Source organism: Embiotoca jacksoni, unplaced genomic scaffold (assembly GCF_022577435.1).
Source record: "Embiotoca jacksoni isolate LCO1_2020_lvr unplaced genomic scaffold, fEmbJac1.0.p SCAF_84, whole genome shotgun sequence".
NCBI lineage: Eukaryota > Metazoa > Chordata > Actinopteri > Embiotocidae > Embiotoca > Embiotoca jacksoni.
Window position 1 is genome coordinate 642,289 of NW_027185441.1, and position 21,186 is coordinate 663,474.

The 21,186-nt window shown below is 45.7% G+C and overlaps 1 protein-coding gene across 2 annotated transcripts in view; it reads left to right on the plus strand.

Annotated features, from left to right (window-relative positions):
* The first annotated feature begins 1,521 nt into the window (after positions 1 to 1,521).
* The window catches only part of large2 (LARGE xylosyl- and glucuronyltransferase 2), a 61,194-nt gene continuing 41,529 nt past the window's right edge, over positions 1,522 to 21,186 (plus strand). Inside the window, exons 1-2 of one of the 2 annotated variants that reach the window (XM_069139623.1) lie at positions 1,522 to 1,938; positions 18,427 to 18,528. The gene's annotated coding sequence lies outside the window, so the exon portion shown is untranslated. The remainder of the gene's footprint in view (positions 1,939 to 18,426; positions 18,529 to 21,186) is intronic. The other variant, XM_069139624.1, reaches the window with a different exon arrangement.

Here is a 21,186-nt window from a genome sequence, read left to right on the forward strand (position 1 = left end):
TCTGACTTTATGTTTCATCAAATTAATGCATTCATTGAAGTCTTTCTTTTCTCTCTTCCCACCTCCGTTTCTTTCTTTTCATACATCCACTCCATTCACTCACATACAGCTTTTTTTTTTTAACTGCAGACCCGTCAAGGTGTGGCGACTTCTTATTATATCGGCTTTGAAGGTGTAGAAAATGTCTCTCTTCTGGGTCAGTCTGTCTCCGCGGCGTCGTGTCTTCAGTGAGCCGACTCGCTTCATCGCAGTTCATCTCCAAGGAAACTGACCGCCGTGAACATCCCGGACGAGCCCTCGATTTCGGCCTGGACCTGGAAGTTAAAGCTAAGATCAACATCTGATCCCCCCACTCCAACATCTTCTGTAAATCTCTGCGGGTTGATAAAGTTTTAATGATGCAGAAGTTTGTGGTCCACGTTAGCATTAGCATTAGCATCAATGAGTGGAGTCATCTTTGCACTTTTCTCTTTAAAAATAAACAAAGAAACTTCCAGCTGTCGTGAAGTTAAAGTTCATCGGTCATCAGTTGAATCTCTTCCGGACGTTAATTAAAATGTTTCTGTGTCGTTATTGATCCACAACCTGCCTGGGTTAGCAAGATTAGCGTGCTAAAACCTGATTGGAAACCTGACGATACTACGTCCCGCCCACCGATAGCTGTAACCTGACTGCACCACAGGCCTGTCAATCAAACAGACACGCCCCCAAAAACAGGTCTTCTTGAATCTTCTTTTCTAATGAATGAGGGATTATTTTCAGATGGACCTCCAGAAAACTAAGAAGAAGGAGTGACTTTAGCTAACAACACCGAGATAACTGATGGACACATTTTATTCACTTTGGATTTGATGAGAGAAGTTGAATGGGAGTCTATGGAGCCGGAGGCTTTTTGGAGCCGACCTCTAGTGGCACTCGCTGGTATTGCAGCTGAAGACACTTCTGGATCGGAACCATTTTACAGACCTGAAGCTACGAACTCTTTAATATCCAGTTTATGATCAGAACTGACTTCACCTTAATGATCGATGGATTTAGAGAAATCTTAGGGTTTTAATGAATAAATAATCACAGATGTTTAAAAATAAATCCGGTATTCATAAAAATTAGTCCAAAAAAAAGGATCTTTACTCTGTTTTTGCTGTTAGTATCTGATAGAAATCTTTAGTTCCTGAGTAAAGCATGGACTTTGGCTCTGGGTGTCTCTGGTCTCATTGTTCTGCTCTGAGCTCCAGGTTCTGACTCGGTTCTGACCCGCTGGGAGACCTCTCCGGTGCGGCTCAATCCTGGATATCTCTGCGGCTGAATGAGCCTCACTGAGCGCGTGTCTGCTCCTGCTGGAGGTTCAATACCTGTGATTGGCTCCCGGGGTGAAGCCGAAGAGAGAGAGGAAGGGGGCCGCTGCTATTGGCTGAGCCGAGCGGGTAGGCGGGGCCTGTCCCGGTGGGGGGGGGGGGGGGGGGGGGTTGGTCCTGCTGCAGCCTGCCTCATTCTTCAGTAGGAGCTGAGCGGAGACACCGACCGGCTGTGAATGAACCGACGCGCAGCGGACCTGGCAGCCCGGCGTCCTCGCTCTTCCTACCCCAGCAGGGTGCACCGTCCTGGGGCTGACCTCCGCGCGGACTCGGCCTCTTCCCCCGGAGCTCTGCTGCCTCGAGCGCTCCTCCACGCGGAGTGAGTGTGTTCCTGCGTGCACGAGGACAGTTCTGCAAAGCTGTTAACGTGAGCCTCACAAAGACACACACCTTCTGGATAGGAGACGATGCCTCCTCCTCTTCCTCCTCTTCCTCCTCCTCGTGCAGAGCTTTCCCTCTGGATGGATTTTTACAAACCTCTGGATTAGGAGATGGACTGATTGACGGCTCAGGACAACAGTGGAAGTAACAGCCTGCAGAACTATACACACACACACACACACACACACACACACACACACAGGTGAGGAAGAACACACACACACACACACACACACACACACACACACACATACACAGCAGTTTTAAATCTGTTGCCCCTGAACACAGATCAGCCTGCAACTCTGCTTCTGATGGATTATGTGTGTGTGTGTGTGTGTGTGTGTGTGAGAGACCTGTTTGTTGGAGGTCTAATTGAGCTACATTCTTATCCTCTGAGCCTTACTCCCCTCACAGCACCACACACACATACTTGTACATTATTTCTTTCTTGTATTCACATCACATCATTCACAGATTTATAATCCGCTCTACATTTGATTTGTCTAAATCTTGAGGTCGTGACCGATGACCTACTTCCTGTTGGATACATGATAAACCCTGGAACAGGAGACACTCATGAGTCAGACTCAGATAAACGAGGGCTGCAGACTCATATCTCTACACCGCGCGCACACACACACACACACACACACACACACACACACACACACCGCATACACACACACACACACACACACACACACACACACTGCGCACACAGGCACACCGCATACACACACTCATACACACACACACACACACGCACACCGCACACACACACTCATACACGCACACACACACACACACACACACACACACACACACCGCACACATACACACACATACACACACACACACACACACACACACACACACACACTGAAGCAAACACTAATATCTGATAGAACCGAGGAGCTGCTGGTCCAATTCCCACCTCGATCAGCTGTTTGTTTTGAGTGGCAGCTTGTTTCCATCGTGTTTGTGAGAATCAATGAAAGCTAAAAGCAGTTTATTTTATTTGGAGGAAGTTCAGCGACAGAAGCTTTGTGTTCAGATATTTAGCATTTTGTCTTCTTTGGTGAAATTAGCATGTGATTGTTGTTGTTTTTTGGCCACCGGAGGGCAGTGCACCAACCGTAGATTGTACATAAAAACATTCTTCGTCAATGCAGAAGTTTTTTTAAGTGTAATACCACCGAGGGCCACTGGGGGCGGTCTCCAAAAAACCTCTGGTTTGGTCTCCACCAGCTTCTGAGAAAGAAATCTAAAAGAGACGAGTTTGAACAAGACAGGAAACGTGTCGGCTCGTTTGTTGTTCCCGATGTTCCCTCTGACAAAAGCATGTCAATCGTTTTCTACAAAAATTCGGACAGTCGTCGTGAACAGGGAAATTAGCTGCAGAGACCAGAACTGTTTTAGTACCAGGATGTAAACATGTTTATTTATTCTATAAACATGTTTATTTCCTCTGTAAACATGTTTATTTCCTCTGTAAAGTTTTAACATGGTTTGTGGGGACTGACTTGCTGCTGCAGCCTCTGGTGGACATTTGAAGAACTGCACTTTTATAGTCTAAACTACGTGGTTCCGTAGGAGACGTCAGTTATCGGAGGCAGCAGTGAAATTCAAAATGACTCCAGAAGGTTCAAATCAAACTAAACAAAAAAAATACGTCATTAAAGTTTTCTGTGACATTCGAGATTTTGTTTGTCAAAACTGCTCCGAGGAGGAGAAGCCCAATCATCCGCGCTCCTCCAGTCGTCCTCTTCATCATCGGCGCTCCTCCAGTCGTCCTCTTCATCATCCGCGCTCCTCCAGTCGTCCTCTTCATCATCCGCGCTCCTCCAGTCGTCCTCTTCATCATCCGCGCTCCTCCAGTCGTCCTCTTCATCATCGGCGCTCCTCCAGTCGTCCTCTTCATCATCCGCGCTCCTCCAGTCGTCCTCTTCATCATCCGCGCTCCTCCAGTCGTCCTCTTCATCATCGGCGCTCCTCCAGTCGTCCTCTTCATCATCCGCGCTCCTCCAGTCGTCCTCTTCATCATCCGCGCTCCTCCAGTCGTCCTCTTCATCATCGGCGCTCCTCCAGTCGTCCTCTTCATCATCCGCGCTCCTCCAGTCGTCCTCTTCATCATCGGCGCTCCCCCAGTCGTCCTCTTCATCATCCGCGCTCCTCCAGTCGTCCTCTTCATCATCCGTGCTCCTCCAGCTCCTCCTGATGAAATATTTCACCCTGTGGATGCCTGAACTCCTCAGAAGGAGTTCGTTAGCAGCGGTCTCATTCTTTCACTCCTCAAACCTCGTGACTGCAGATGAGAATTAAAACCGGATCAAGAGTTTCTGCTGACGAAGGTCCATCTTCGTCTTCGTCTTCACGATGTGTTTGAACTTCCTGTGTTGCTCGTAGCTCGTCGTTGGATCTGAACTCATCTGAACCGCCGACGGATCGACTTCAGGAAAACAGATCGAACTCTGGAAGCATCTCCACATTTAGCTGCTGGAAGCTGCTCACAGACATCCATGAATGGACCACACACACACACACACACACACACACACACACACACACACACACACACACACACACACACACTGTCAACCTCTGGGGTCCCGTTACAGCTGTTACTGCTTTAACATGGTTCCTCCTCCTCCTCTTCTTCCTCCTCGTCTTCTTCTTCCTCTTCTTCCTCTTCTTCCTCCTCCTCCTCTTCTTCTTCCTCTTCTTCCTCCTCTTCTTCTTCCTCTTCTTCCTCCTCGTCTTCGTCTTCTTCTTCTTCCTCCTCCTCTTCTTCCTCCTCTTCTTCTTCCTCCTCCTGGTAGAAGTGCATCGTCGGTTTGTCTTTGCGAGGAAGGAAACTCGTCTCCCGATGGACTCCACGTTCAGAGGACAGGAAGTGTGAAACTGGATTCAGGAAATGAAAGTTGTTGTTTAAATTCTCTGAAATCGGTGACGTGTGCGACTGGAGTTAAATCTGTTGATGCAGGCGGAGGATCAGTGACTCCATAACTCGCCGTCACAATAATCACTGCTGGGAGAGTTTGTTACAAACTGCAGGCGCAGAGTTTTAAAGATGTTCTGGACCAGGCAGGGTGGGTGGAAGGAAAAGACAAGTGCATTATGGGAAATGTGTCTTTTATAAAACTGTTCGTAGCTTCCGGGTCTGAAAAATGAGGCAGAAGTGCCTTAAAGTGTAATACCTGTCTCACCTCCACCTGACGCTCTGACGGAGGCCGTCTCACCTCCACCTGGTCCGACGGTCCTCCCTCCTCATCATGACTCACTGCAGAGACTCGCTGACTAATTTCAGAGCTGCTGCGTGTAAACGTGTTTACAGCTCGACGGTCAGTGTGATCGGCGAATGGATGCGGTGTGGCCCGTTACCGTGGCGACAGATGGCTTGATCATTATAAAAAAGGAGGAGGAGGATTTTGTTGAAAAGAAATAAACATGATAACAGCAGAGACAAACAGCAGATACAGAAATATGTCTGAAAATCTTCACACTGTTTTCAGCTGGATAAAACCTCATGATTTCATGTTCTGGTACCAGTCAGAGGAGGAAACGATGATGTCGGAGGAGGAAACGATGATGTCAGAGGAGGAAACGATGATGTCGGAGGAGGAAACGATGATGTCAGAGGAGGAAACGTGGTGATGTCAGAAGAGTAAACAATGATGTCAGAGGAGGAAACGATGATGTCGGAGGAGGAAACGATGATGTCGGAGGAGGAAACGATGATGTCGTCGGAGGAAACGTGGTGATGTCAGAAGAGTAAACAATGATGTCGGAGGAGGAAACGATGATGTCGGAGGAGGAAACGATGATGTCGGAGGAGGAAACGATGATGTCGGAGGAGGAAACGATGATGTCAGAAGAGTAAACGATGATGTCGGAGGAGGAAACGATGATGTCGGAGGAGGAAACGATGATGTCGGAGGAGGAAACGATGATGTCAGAGGAGGAAACGTGGTGATGTCAGAAGAGTAAACAATGATGTCAGAGGAGGAAACGATGATGTCGGAGGAGGAAACGATGATGTCGGAGGAGGAAACGATGATGTCAGAGGAGGAAACGTGGTGATGTCAGAAGAGTAAACAATGATGTCGGAGGAGGAAACGATGATGTCGGAGGAGGAAACGATGATGTCGGAGGAGGAAACGATGATGTCAGAGGAGGAAACGTGGTGATGTCAGAAGAGTAAACAATGATGTCAGAGGAGGAAACGATGATGTCGGAGGAGGAAACGATGATGTCGGAGGAGGAAACGATGATGTCGGAGGAGGAAACGATGATGTCAGAGGAGGAAACGTGGTGATGTCAGAAGAGTAAACAATGATGTCGGAGGAGGAAACGATGATGTCGGAGGAGGAAACGATGATGTCGGAGGAGGAAACGATGATGTCGGAGGAGGAAACGATGATGTCGGAAGAGGAAACGATGATGTCGGAGGAGGAAACGATGATGTCGGAGGAGGAAACGATGATGTCGGAGGAGGAAACGATGATGTCGGAGGAGGAAACGTGGTGATGTCAGAAGAGTAAACAATGATGTCAGAGGAGGAAACGCGGTGTTTACTCAGAAGAGTAAACAATGATGTCAGAGGAGGAAACGATGATGTCGGAGGAGGAAACGATGATGTCGGAGGAGGAAACGATGATGTCGGAGGAGGAAACGTGGTGATGTCAGAAGAGTAAACAATGATGTCGGAGGAGGAAACGATGATGTCGGAGGAGGAAACGATGATGTCGGAGGAGGAAACGATGATGTCAGAGGAGGAAACGTGGTGATGTCAGAAGAGTAAACAATGATGTCAGAGGAGGAAACGATGATGTCGGAGGAGGAAACGATGATGTCAGAGGAGGAAACGTGGTGATGTCAGAAGAGTAAACAATGATGTCAGAGGAGGAAACGATGATGTCGGAGGAGGAAACGATGATGTCGGAGGAGGAAACGATGATGTCAGAGGAGGAAACGTGGTGATGTCAGAAGAGTAAACAATGATGTCAGAGGAGGAAACGATGATGTCGGAGGAGGAAACGATGATGTCGGAGGAGGAAACGATGATGTCGGAGGAGGAAACGATGATGTCAGAGGAGGAAACGTGGTGATGTCAGAAGAGTAAACAATGATGTCGGAGGAGGAAACGATGATGTCGGAGGAGGAAACGATGATGTCGGAGGAGGAAACGATGATGTCGGAGGAGGAAACGATGATGTCGGAGGAGGAAACGTGGTGATGTCAGAAGAGTAAACAATGATGTCAGAGGAGGAAACGCGGTGTTTACTCAGAAGAGTAAACAATGATGTCAGAGGAGGAAACGCGGTGATGTCAGAAGAGTAAACAATGATGTCAGAGGAGGAAACGCGGTGATGTCATCGGGTCAGGAGACTTTTTATTCTTCGTGTCCTCTGAGTTAAAGTCTGAGATTCATTTGAACACCTGCCGTGTTGTTCGGCCTCGTCCTGCTGCTGATGTTGGAGGCTGCAGATGTGATGTTGTGATCGTGATGACTTCAAGGAACAGACCGTATTTGAAGGTCAGCGTGACCTCGTGCCGTCCGACTCGTACGTCGAGTGTTGCTGAGGTGCTTTGTGGATAAAATCACAGTCTGTAGATAAATATGGCCGAAAAATGTGAAGCTGAAACATGTCAGAAATGTTGCTGCCTTCTTGTTCTGGTGACGTCGTTTACAACCAGAGGGTGTGGAGTAGTCACCGGGGGGGGGGGGGGGAGGGTGGAGCTGTGGAAGTAATGCCCCGCCTCCTGCCCCACCCACGAGAACTGCTTTTTAATAAAACAATATATATTGATGAGTTTTTAAAGATGTACATCTTTTGTTGGAAGGAACCGACCTTTAAATGATCAATTTCCCTTTTTACTTCAGTCTGATCCAAACAGGAAGCAGACAGATTCACAGGAAACTGAATGAACCACTAATATCTACTCTAATATCCCCCCACCCCCTCTCTCCCTGTGCTAATGCTTCCTCCATTAACCTGACGGCATCGTGGGTAATTACAGACGCATTTACGGCCGGTGGCCTCGCACAATGAGAAATAAATAATGTGTGTGACAGAGCAGAAGGAGACCTCTCAGACCCCCCTCCTTCCCCTCCAACCCTCCCTCAACGCTGCATTCAGGAGCACTCTGACTTTTGTCTTTAATGGAAGTGTGGCCTGCAGGTTGAAGCGTGCCGTCCTGCCGCTCCTCTCCAGGTGTTCTCCTCGGTGGTTTTTCCCACCTCTGCTGTTCTGTTGTGCAACAGGATATTTAAAAATAGAAACTCTGATGTAGGCGGAGCACTTTTCCACCTCCGTCCCTCATTTTTATCTGAAACCAAACACATCTTTGGAAAGTCTGCAGATTTCTTTTTTATCTGTTCAGACTCCTGCAGACATTTTAAACATGTCATCATGTTCGTGATGTGTTTCTCCACATTAATGTGTAAAACTGAGCTGCATCAACTCTTCTTTTAACAACACTCTGGAAATGTTGGGGAACTGAGGAGATCAGTTTCTGGAGTTTAGAAAGTGAAATGTGGTCCCACTCTTGCCTGATGGAGGATTTCAGCTGCTCAACAGTTCAGGGTCTCCTTTGTTGTATTGTTCATGTCCTGATGCTCCAGATGTTTCCAATGATTGACAGGTCTGGACCGCAGGAGGCCAGTTTATCAGCGGACTCTTCTACTAGAGAACCATGCTGTTGGAATACGTGCAGAATGTGGTTGGACGTTGTTCTGCTGAAATAAACAAGACCTTCCCTGAAAGAGACGTTGTCTGGATGGCAGCATATGTTGCTCCAAAACCTGAATATATCATTCAGCATTAATGCTTCCTTCCAGATGTTCAAGCTACCCATGCCATGTGCACTAATGCATCCTGTACCATCACAGATGCTGGCTTTAGAACTGAGCTGATAACAAGCTGGATGGTCCCTCTCCTCTTTAGCCTGGAGGATGCAGCGTCCATGATTTCCAAACAGAATCTCAGATTGTGGTCCATCAGACCTCAGGACAGTTGTCCACTTCACCTCAGTCCATCTTCAATGATCTCGGTCCAGAGAAGGCGGCGGTGTTTCTGGATCATGTTTCTATCTGGTTTCTTCTTTGGAGAGTTTTAACATCATTTGTGGACGCAGCGATGAACTGTGTTCACAGACGATGGTTTTCAGAGTGTTCCTGAGCCCATGCAGTGATTTCCACTCCAGAATAGTGTGTTTTTAATGCAGTGCTGCCCGAGGGCCCCTTTGTAAATGTTTTTCTCTCTATGACCCCTCCTGGGCTTTAGAAACAAGAACAATTTAAAACTTTAAAACCTTTACCACCTGATCTTCAGTCATTTTTAATCTCAGTTTCTTTGACCTGCTGCAGCACAAATGTGTCACAGTGCTGATGTTGTGTTTCCAGGCATCGTCTCAAACTTTTACACCTTTCATGGTTAAAAATAGGACTTTTTAACATCTTATTTAATGGACACTTCGTCTATAGTCCGTCTTTTTTATGTTCCACATTGGAGGTAAACATTCATCAGACTGGTTCTACTGCGTCTAATCCTCGGCCGGCCGCTCTGTGTGTGTGTGTGTGTGTGTGTGTGTGTGTGTGTGTGTGTGTGTGTGTGTGTGTGTGTGTGTGTGTGTGTGGGCTCTGATTGATTTCAGCTCGTTTTTCGTCTGCTGTGTTTGTTTTAACTTCCTGTTTGTCTGTCAGGTTTTATTTTTGATATGGAGGATGAACCGTGACGACGTCGGTGGACGAGAGTTTTACTGTCCTTTATTCCATCATGAACTTGTGTTCTGAGCGTTTTTAAGAGACTGATGGAAGGAAGGAAATCTGGAAATGATTCTTTGAGCGGTTTGATGGTTTGTTTAATTTTTATTTCAGCTTCACTCAGATTTTACAACAATTAAAAAAAACCCAAGTAAAGTAAACATTAAAATGTTTTATGTCCTCAACATGTGTCTGGTTTTACAAACGGAATAAAAGCAGCAACGATGAAAAGTCTGAGAAACAGAACGAGTGAAGTGCTTCGATGTTGTCTGACATCACAAACAGTCTGAACCTCCACACAAACGCACTATTCTGAAGTAATAAAATGTGGCCAAGCCAACGTTCGCCTGTTTGAGCGTTGTGTCTCGATAAACGTCCGAGTAGCGTGAACAGAGTTCAGATAAGCTAGCGTTGGTCCAGTAGCTCCTGGGATCGTTGTTTGTGCAGCGTCGCTCCAACGTCGTCTCCGTTCTGCAATAACGGGAACGTTTTAGGACATGAACGTTGTGACGACATCTTGCTGATGTAAAGTGAACACTTGAAGATCCGGATGTCTTTAAACTTCTGTGTTTTGGTCGTCTGCGACTCGTCTCTGATGGACGGAAACACGGAATCTCTCCGAACACGACGGTTGAACCTGCAGATCCTCCGTAACCCTGAAACAGTCAGCATCCACCTGACAATTCATGTAAATGTTGAAACATCACGTGTCCATCAGAGACTGCAGCAGCAGCAGGATGAAGCCTGACCTGACACCCCCCCCCCCTCTTGAAGCAGCGATGATCGCCTTCAGCTGCGAGCTGCACGTGGGAGTCACACTCTGATTTCATGGCTTTTTATAGAAGACATGGCTGTTTTCCTCCCTACGTTCCTATTTCTGTGGAGAATGGAAGTGTGTGTGTGTGTGTGTGTGTGTGTGTGTGTGTGTGTGTTCCATCCAGTTTAATTCAGATGTGATGCAGCTCCTGTTCGACTCCACAGACATCTCTGTTGTTTTAATCCCTTTCTGAACATGATGTACGTAAAAGTATCTTGATTCATGACTGAATTTAGTCTGTCAGAGTTTTAGATTCATGTTCCTCACAGGTTCATCTGGAAATGACAAAGGATAGATTTTAGACTTGGTTGAGGACTGATTTTAGACTTGGTTTAGGACTGATTGTAGACTTGGTTTAGGACTGATTTTAGACCTGGTTTAGGACTGATTGTAGACTTGGTTTAGGACTGATTTTAGACCTGGTTTAGGACTGATTGTAGACTTGGTTTAGGACTGATTTTAGACCTGGTTTAGGACTGATTGTAGACTTGGTTTAGGACTGATTTTAGACCTGGTTTAGGGCTGATTTTAGACCTGGTTTAGGACTGATTGTAGATCTGGTTTAGGACTGATTTTGGACTTGTTTTAGGACTGATTTTTATAACGTGGCGTTCAAAAGCCTGAATGAATGTGTAACTTTGAAATGTTTACAGTTCTGGTGTCTGAACGTGATTTCTGTTCTGGGTTTGAACTGTTTGAACTTCAAACTGAGGAATTAAAAACTTTTTTTTATCGTTGAGGAACTCTGACTTCTCGCAGACGTTGTGTCAGAGGTCGCTGGATTAAATTCAGTTCTTTGTTTTATTCTTGTTTTGTTTCAGGTTCAGAGGATGAAATTTTCATCTATCGAATTCTGTGTTTGTACTTTTTATGACACGTCTTTCCATCTCTGACTGTGGCCGAGTGTTCGGACCCGTCGTCCCGCTGCAGAATGAATTTGGGACCAATTAGACGGTGAACAATGAAAACATGTGAGGGTCCTCAGATCTTTATTCTGAAGGGCTTTAGGTTGAAACTGAATCCGTGTTTTCAGATAAAAGCTGAAGGGTTTACTGTTATTAAGAGCCTTAAAAAAACAGTTAATCCTTTAGTTGAACTGAAGAGTTCAGGACGATGTGGAGTCGTGAGGGTTTGTTGGTGAGGAAGAGTGTTGGTCCTGTTTTTAAAGTGCTTTTATTCGTTCTGTGACGTTATCTGTGACCTGAGCAGAGGCGTTGTGGTCCAACATGCGGTTCCTCTATGCTGAGCGGGGGCTGCCAGCCCCTGTGGGGGGGCGAGGGTGGGGCCTCCTGCAGGGCCGAATGAATGAAGGAACAGGGAGGTGTTTTAGCCTCGGGAGGTGTCGCCTCTTTTGTCCGAGCCGTCGGCCTCTTCGTATTCAGATCAGCTGCTGCTCTCTGACGGAGGTTCAGACTCTGATGGAGGTTCAGACTCTGAAGGCGTTCCTCTCCAGGTAAGATGTTAAACCTGAACACTGAGGTGGTTTTTATCCTGTTACAGATGTTGGTCTGTTTTCTGTTGGTGGTGTTGTTCAGTTTGAAATGAGGAAACAGTTTGAAAAGCTTCAGTGTGTCACGTTCGCGTGGAAAAACAAACGTGAAGCCAACCGTGATGTGAAGAGGGTGTCAACGACTGACCGCTGGTTTCAGAAAGTTACGTGCTCCCTCGACTCTCCCCCCGACTAATCTGACATGGGAAAGGTGCAGCGGGGGAGGTGGGGGGCTTTGTCATTCATGATGACCCTCTGATGGAGGACCCGGCCCCTTCAGCAGTTCTAACTGGGAGGATTGTTTTTATTTCAAATGGCACGTGTGTTTTGGGATTTGTGGCGCGTCAGAGTTGTGCAATTTCCCACCTCCCGTGAACATACCACAGTAACACAGCTCCACAGAACAGAGTGCAAAAAAATCCCACAAAGAAACTCAAAACCCTTTTTCCTGACTGACGTTCAGTCACATCATCGGGTTCTAGAACCTCCTCATCCACCAGGAGGACTTTTATTTTGAAGGCCGGGTGTTTAGTATTTAGTTCTGATGTCGCCAGATGTTTGTTAATGATGTGACTGGCTGGTGTGTGTGTTCGGGCCGGTTTACAGTTTTCTCTGGAGATGAATGATGTCACAGAGTAAATCCTGACTTCACTCAGGTGTGTTTCCACTGTAGGCAGCAGGAACTAAAAGAAAACGTCTGCTTTACGGGATCCAAAGTTCAGCTTCATCAGAGTGAAAACAGACTTTCTGTGGGTGCCAGGACTCGACTTGTCCACAGCACGTCTGTGGTTCTCCGTCCAGAGACTAAGAACTGTTTGAGGAACACCGTTCTTCTACCGGAGGAACCAGGAAGTGGTTCCTGATCAGGAGGTAGAACTTTCTAAAGTGTTCGGGAACTTTTTTGTTATCCTGCAGCTCTGAACGTTGTCGATCTGATCGAGTACTCAAGTGTTTTCCCGCCTTTTCTTTAACTGATTTGTTTTTTGTTGGTGGAGCTACGGAGGACAGAAAAGAAAGAAAGAAGGTCCGGTTCTTTCTGAGTGTTTCTGCAGAAGATCTCCAGCAGGAAACATGGCGTGAACCTGCCGTCACCTTCTGACTCGTCTAATCTTAGATAACAAAGAACTGAAGGAACCTTTTAGTTCCTCGGAAAGTTCCCGGACTTTGGACTTTATTTTCAGCGCTTCAGCTGCAGTTTGTAGATAAAACAGTCGACTCAGTTAATCTGATGTTTACTAGTTTCTGTGTCTGCTGAAGATGGACGACAGTCCTCCATCTTCTGACTGTTATTGAGTCCAGTTTCCGTCCTCCGGTCTGAATGTTGAAATGTGGATTCGAGCTGAATCCCAGGAGACGACTTGTCATCCTTCCCGTCTCGTCTCCTCGGTCCTTCTGGAGCTGACCTCTGCCCCCGGCGTGCCTCCGTTGTCACGGTGATTGAGAGCTGCGCTGCCGGCCGCGGCGTCCAGAGTGACGGCTGATGACGGATCAGCTGTTCGTGCGTCGACGTGTTCGGTCTGATGATCCGATGAGCCGCTCAGGATTTCAGCCTGTTTCTGTTCTTCGTCACGGATCTGAGGAGACGAGCAGGAAGTCCGTTGAAACGTTTCACAAAACCAAGACGCTGATTTCTACCCAGTTAAAATGTCTGATGATGTCGCTGGAAATTCTTCTTCTTTTCTTTTTCTTCTGTTTTTTCCATCCTCCTCCTCCTCCTCCTCCTCCTCCTCCTCTTCTTCTTCTGTGCCGCTCTGTTTGTGGACAGGAAGTCCCCCTCAGGCTGCTGGAAGCTTCGTCCTCTCGGACTCGTCCAGCTTTGATTTGGTCTCCAACCAGCCGCTCCGTTCGTTCCTTCAACGTCTTCCAGCAGGAAGCAGAACATTTTCACTCGTGTGTCTTCACATGACACAAACAAACAAACTCTGACTTCAGGAACTGTTTGTTGGTTTGGAAAGTTTTGATGACTGTTGAACATTTTGAATGCTTTTCTGTTTTTTTTTTTAACGTTCCAACAGTTGTTCTTTTAAAAGAAAAGTTCTCCTCCATTAAATGAAACGATCGGCCATTTCCGCATCACTGTGAAGCTCCTGAAGTCGTGTTTGAGACGAGTCGCTGCTCAGAGAGGACGCTGAGTCAGGATGTGACAGGAGGAGCCGAGGGGGAAGAGAGATGTTAAATGTTTGAGGAAGGTCGAGATGAGCAGCAGCAGCTCTCCTCGGTCCGACTGAACTCCGGGAGGTCAAACAAAGTTCACCCACTCAGGAGACCTCGGAGCGACGAGGCGATCGCAGCCTGAAGTGACCCGAGAACTTCCTGCCTGTTTACATCTTTTCTTTTTATCTGCGAAAAGACATAATGAGTGAAATAAGGAGTCAACAATGAGTCTGAACATTTTCTGTTTTGGAACTGCAGCGATAGGATTCAGACTGCCGGGGTTTCAGACGTCACACACATCAGGAGCCAATCCCCTCAACTCAGGGGCGGGGCTTATCCATTTCATCGAGCTAGTTCCAGATTGGATCAGCAGGAGGGAGGCTCTGTCTGTGATTGGTCTAGGGGTAGGAGCAGTTGATTGACAGTGAAACGACCAATCAGTGTAGAGTTTCAACCAGATATTAAAGCGTGTAATGCAGCCGTCAGTCCACTAGAGGGAACCGTGTCACGTTTTGACTGACCTGGTGTGAAAAGTAAAGCGACCACCAAAAACCTTGAGGTTAGGTTCAGGAAGACATCGTGTTTGGAGTTAAAATAAGTCATCTTGGATTAGTAACGTCACCGTCATCATGTAACTTAAATACGTTACATCACTTGCGTAACGTAAAAGAGATGCATGCCGTTTATTGTATGATGCTTGTACCTGTAAGCCCCTCCCCCTCATATGAACCAGGAAGTGTCGTCCTCCTGAGAGGTGACTCCACTTTCATCCAAACTGCTGCTGTGTCACTGAATTCCAGTTTGTGTGTCTCCGGAGCTCCCTCATTATTGTCGCCATGCCAACGGAAGGCGTCGCCGTCTCAGCCGGGAAGCTTAATGAACCCGACGAGACGAGACGCGTCTCTGAAGGAGGAGATAAAGACTCAGATACTGATTCAGAGGAAAACACCACGAACACGAGCTGCTAATCTCTCATACATAATTCAGACTCCGTTTAGCCGGCGCTGCTGAACCGAGTGAACCGGACTGGAGGAGGAGGAGGAGGAGGAGGAGGAGGAGGAGATTCTTAAACACTCAAACTGGTCGTTCATCTTTGATCAGATTTTAAGAGAGAGGAACATTGAAACCACTCTGAAACCAGACTCAGTCAGTGATGAAGGAAAGCAGAGTGTTTTCTGACCGCTGGAACGTTTCACCACCAAGAACCCACAATTCTCAACTGGAAATCACCGCATGGGCTCAGAAACAAAAAATCTGCTGTTTCTCTGCTCCAGTTTCAGGTTTCCACGGTGACATCACTGATGTTCTCGTACCAGCGTGCTGCGTTCAGGAACACTGAACTTATTGGTCCTCCTGCCCCGTCAGTGCTTTTCTGATTTTCATCCAAATATGAATTTTAATACAACAAAAAGCTTCAACTTTAAGAAGCTTCAGATGGATTACTGACACATTATGAGAATGAATGTTCGCTGACTGATTCTCTCTGTGGTTTGTGTTTGTGTTGGTGTGGTGTTTGTGTTTGTTTGTGTGTGTGTGTGTTTGTGGTGTGTATTTGTGGTGTGGTGTGTGTGTGTGTGTGTGTGTGTGTGTGTGTTCAGGCTGATCTCCTTCAGACAGCAGCTCAGGTTTCACTTCACACATTTGTGTGACAGACGTCTGCGTTTCCTCTGATGTGCGTTTATCAAGTCGGTTTATTGAATCAGTGATTTTACAGAAACACATCAGAAATAAGAAAGTTAATGATAAACAGGCTGCAGTTTGTACAATTTAAAACAACGTTGTCGTTTCCATCATCCGTCTGTAAAATCATATTTTAACGTTGGTCTGAAAAGGAGAAATGTCAAAACAAACTCGTGGTTATTGAATGAATTTGTTTTTGTTGATTTTAAAATGGTAAAAATAGAGTCGAAGGGGCGTTCAGGGACGACGTGAGAGTGAGTAGTTCTGAGCCGCTGCTCGATAGTCTGGATCGTCTCCTCGTTGTTTCTCCACCGTCTCCGTGTTCGGTCCTCCGACAAGCTTCTTCACCCTCAAACATGCTTCACGTCTTCATGACTGTGAGCTTCGAGTCGTCAGCCTGCATTTAAAAAAGAGAATCTGGAGAAGGAGAAGAAGAAGGAGGAGGAAGAGGAGGAGGAGGAGGAGGAGAAGAAGAAGAAGAAGAAGGAGGAGAAGGAGAAGAAGAAGGAAGAGGAAGAGGAGGAGGAGGAGAAGAAGAAGGAGGAGAAGGAGAAGAAGGAGAAGACGGAGGAGCTTTTAACCCTCCTCAACCCTCCGACTCGCCGCGGTTCCTCCCAGAGTCCCTGAACACATCTGGAAATCCGTTTCATCTCCGCTCCTCCGCCCATCAGCCAGCAGCAGTGTTCATGCTGCTCCGCTTTGTTTGTTTGTTTGTTTGTTTGTTGACTCTGATCTGACAGCTGTGCAGCTGCAGTTCGTCTGTTTGCAGATGACGTTCTGTTGTTTCACAGCTCGACGGTTTCTTCTGTTCGGAGCTTCGTCGTTTGTGTTGCGGTCAAACTAAAAGAAAAAAAGCTGCTAATTATCTTCAGTCCAGTTTGTTTGTTTGTTTGTTTGTTTGTGTGTTTGTGAAGTCCTTTTTAAAATTTCACCGTTTTTTTTTGGTGATTGTTTCGATCAGAAAGGTTTGCGGTAAAATTGCTGGAATCAGCAAAAATGTGTTGTTTTGTTTTACTAAGCTGCTGCAGATATTGTGGAGATTGTTTGTTAATTATTGCGATCCGAATATTTCCTGAAGTGAAGACTGATGCTGATGACCTCACTTTGGTTTCAAGTCTCTGACGTGTCTGATGTTCTTCACACTGAAGTTACAGACAGAAGAATAAAGTCGCATTAAATCTGTGAAACGAGCTCGTCGTCACATTTGAGGATTTGTGTATTTAGTTTTCTTCCTGTCGTGCTCTCCGATCACCTCAGATCCAGTTTTAAATGCTCACATTGAACCATGAAGCTCATTTCTACACCAGGAACATGTTGGTCTCAGACGGCTTCAGTGGATGTAAAGTCATGTGACTCCTTTTAATTCTGTTTACTGGCAACTGAAAGACAAAGAAACCGACTAGACTTTGTTTCTTTCGTCCTTTCCGTCTCCGTCCGTCTCCGTCCCAGCCTCACAAAGTCAGCCGTAGTGATCCTGCAGCTGTCAATCAGACACTCGTTACAGCAGAACCGGTTCTGTCTCGGTGAGTCTGTCTGACTGGAACCGAGCGACTCACCAGAGACGTTCAGTTCAGAGTCTGTTGGACCAGCAGAGCAGCAGGAACCCTGCTGGTTATTAATATTAATATTTATATATATTTATATATTTATATATATATATATATATATATATATATATATATATATATATAAATCTATCTATCTATCTAATCAAGCGACTACTGCTAATATTAATATTAATAACCAGCAGGGTTATTAATATTAATATTAGCAGCCCCCAAACCAGGAGGTACTGCACCACTAGGTGGCGCTGTGATAACCAAACTCTGAGTTCCAATTCTGCTTTAAAAATGTCCAACTTTGCAACTTTTTTCTCCACTTTCTTAAATCCTTCTTTCAACATCTGGGAAACAGCCTTACCGATCCTTACGAAACTTGACGCAGATCATCTACGAACTTCTCTGATGTTACGTTGTTCATGAAATTTCGATTCGTAGATGTGATTTGATTGAACAAGCGAAGGAATCTGTCATCTCTGTACAGTCTTATGTCTCAGCGACGCATCGGCTGATTCTCACAAAACTTGACATGCTGTGTCTTTACGACTTTCTGTGGACGATGCCCAACTTTCAGACGGATTGACCACTAGGGGGCGCTAGAACTGAAACTTTTGTAACATTTTCTAACTTTTCTCAAAATATTGCTGATAACTTTGTGTAAAATAAAAGTTACCTCATTATTTAAAGCTTCCTGGTTCCTGAGTGTTTTTATGTCCAAACAGCTCAGAGGGAAACAGTTTGTCTCTTCGTCCTCTGAAAACATCTCCAAATTTGATATATTAATATAATAACATATTATTGTGTTCATAGTATTCACGTGTCCACTCGACCTCTGCAGCGACACAAAAACAGGAAGTGATGAGGCTGTCGAACACCAACAGTCGCCTCCAGTTGTAGAAACAGAAAATCTACTGCTGTCATGTGAGCCGTTTGATTGACAGGCGACAGGAACGATGTGACGAGCAGAAAAACAAAAACAGAATCCAGGAAACGGATCAGAAGTGAATCAGCTTTGATACCGACAGTAATGAATCTTGATTGACACTTCAGTTGGTCTTTGATTATATTCAGCAGTTTTACAACAGAAACCTCCAGATGTATAATTTCCTCCGAGTTGTTTTCTATCTGATGTGTTGTGTGTTTTGAACCTTCTCCTTCCCGCCGTCCAGCTGCTCTCACCTCTCACCTCTCACCTCCGGATTGGTTTTTTTTTTTTTTTTTTACAGCCTGGATTTCGTCGCTGAGCTTCCTGTCGGAGCGCTCGACTGTGACTGAGGAGCTTCTACCGTCACGGGTTTCCCACGCTGGGACTTACATCAGCAGATCTGGTGAGGAACACAAGCTCTCGGGGGGAGGGGTGTGTGTGTGTGTGTGTGTGTGTGTGTGTGTGTGTGTGTGTGTGTGTGTGTGTGTGTGTGTGTGTGTGTGTGTGTGTGTGTGTGTGTGGGTGGGTGGGTGGGTGGGTGTGGAGGTTTTTATTGTGGCAGCAGAAAGTGACTTGATGCACGGTGTGAACTGAGCGGAGACAAGAGGAGGTCTGAGTCTGCAGGAGGACGGACGATGTTCAGAAACGTTTGCAGTGATTCCTGTTTGTGAACTTTGACAGGTTTTTATTCTGGTGTTTATGAAACACGATGAGACGTATGAAACACGATGAGACGTATGAAACACGATGAGACGTATGAAACGCGATGAGACGTATGAAACGCGATGAGACGTATGAAACGCGATGAGACGTATGAAACGCGATGAGACGTATGAAACACGATGAGACGTATGAAACGAGATGAGACGTATGAAACGCGATGAGACATGAAACGAGATGAGACGTATGAAACACGATGAGACGTATGAAACACGATGAGACGTATGAAACACGATGAGACGTATGAAACACGATGAGACGTATGAAACACGATGAGACGTGTAAAACAAGATGAGACGTATGAAACGCGATGAGACGTGTAAAACAAGATGAGACATATGAAACACGATGAGACATGAAACGCGATGAGACATGAAACGAGATGAGACGTATGAAACACGATGAGACGTGTAAAACAAGATGAGACGTATGAAACGCGATGAGACGTATGAAACGAGATGAGACGTATGAAACGAGATGAGACGTATGAAACACGAGACGTGTAAAACAAGATGAGACGTATGAAACGCGATGAGACGTATGAAACACGATGAGACGTATGAAACACGAGACGTGTAAAACAAGATGAGACGTATGAAACACGATGAGACGTATGAAACACGAGACGTATGAAACGCGATGAGACGTATGAAACGCGATGAGACGTATGAAACAAGATGAGACGTATGAAACGCGATGAGACATGAAACGAGATGAGACGTATGAAACGAGATGAGACGTATGAAACAAGATGAGACGTATGAAACGCGATGAGACGTATGAAACACGACGAGACGTATGAAACGCGATGAGACGTATGAAACACGATGAGACGTGTAAAACAAGATGAGACATATGAAACGCGATGAGACGTATGAAACACGATGAGACATGAAACGCGATGAGACGTATGAAACACGATGAGACGTGTAAAACAAGATGAGACATATGAGACGTATGAAACACGATGAGACATGAAACACGACGAGACATGAAACACGATGAGACGTATGAAACGCGATGAGACATGAAACACGATGAGACATGAAACACGATGAGACATGAAACAAGATGAGACGTATGAAACGCGATGAGACATGAAACGAGATGAGACGTATGAAACGCGATGAGACGTATGAAACACGATGAGACATGAAACACGATGAGACATGAAACACGATGAGACGTATGAAACGCGATGAGACATGAAACACGGAGACATGAAACACGATGAGACATGAAACACGATGAGACGTATGAAACGCGATGAGACATGAAACACGATGAGACATGAAACACGATGAGACGTATGAAACGCGATGAGACATGAAACACGATGAGACATGAAACACGATGAGACGTATGAAACGCGATGAGACGTATGAAACACGATGAGACGTATGAAACAAGATGAGACGTATGAAACACGATGAGACGTATGAAACAAGATGAGACGTATGAAACACGATGAGACATGAAACGAGATGAGACGTATGAAACACGATGAGACGTATGAAACACGATGAGACGTATGAAACGCGATGAGACGTATGAAACACGATGAGACATGAAACACGATGAGACGTATGAAACAAGATGAGACATGAAACGCGATGAGACGTATGAAACAAGATGAGACATGAAACGCGATGAGACGTATGAAACAAGATGAGACATGAAACACGATGAGACATGAAACACGATGAGACATGAAACACGATGAGATGTATGAAACAAGATGAGACATGAAACACGATGAGACATGAAACACGATGAGACGTATGAAACAAGATGAGACATGAAACGCGATGAGACGTATGAAACAAGATGAGACATGAAACACGATGAGACGTATGAAACACGATGAGACATGAAACACGATGAGACGTATGAAACAAGATGAGACATGAAACGCGATGAGACGTATGAAACAAGATGAGACATGAAACACGATGAGACATGAAACACGATGAGACATGAAACACGATGAGACATGAAACACGATGAGACATGAAACACGATGAGATGTATGTTCTGTTGAACAAAGATCATCAGCGAGAGATTCTTCTGTTGATTTTCTTCTTCAGCTTCTGAAGCTGCAGTTGAAATAATGCACGTGTTCTTGAAGTAACATTCATTCAGACACTTTCTGTCGAAGATCGGTGCTGCAGTGTTTTACTTTGTTTTTTGTAGAGTTGACTGTGTTTGTTTGTTTGTTTGTTTAGAAGCAGTAGTGTTTGTTTCAGGTGTGTTGGTCAGACTCAAATAACCTGAAGACTATTCGGAGCGTTTTTTCCATTTGACCAACAGACAGAAACTGTCAAAGAAAATCATCAAATCA